The following is a 419-nucleotide window of genomic DNA, read 5'->3' on the forward strand; positions in this document are numbered from 1 at the left end:
GCCGGTGGCGCCGTTTGAGCCACACCTCCCTTGTCCAGCCCCGCGGCCATGCACGAGCTGGGCTGGAGGCTCCCCCAGCTCCGGCTCTCTGCTGACGATGTGGAAAGCTGCTGCAGTCATTGTGCTCGCTGCAGCTGTGGCCACAGGGAAATATTTTGTGCCTGGGCATTGCTGGCGTTGGCCATGTGGAACCAGTCCCAAGTGGGTGAACGGCCACAGCAGGTCAGTGGGTCACGCGTGTCAGGCTCCCTGGGGCTGAGCAGTGAAATCAGGAGCCTGTGGCTTGTTTTGTGTTGACATTGTCCTCCACTGCAGGACAGGCAGCACGGGCATGGGGGCGTCACAAGAACAGGTCACTTCTCCACAGAGTTATTTCCCTCTCCTCAGTGTGAGTCACCACGTCAGCCCCCCGTGATCTG

Source organism: Buceros rhinoceros, unplaced genomic scaffold, assembly GCF_000710305.1.
Source record: "Buceros rhinoceros silvestris isolate BGI_N320 unplaced genomic scaffold, ASM71030v1 scaffold24153, whole genome shotgun sequence".
In the NCBI taxonomy this organism is placed as follows: domain Eukaryota; kingdom Metazoa; phylum Chordata; class Aves; order Bucerotiformes; family Bucerotidae; genus Buceros; species Buceros rhinoceros.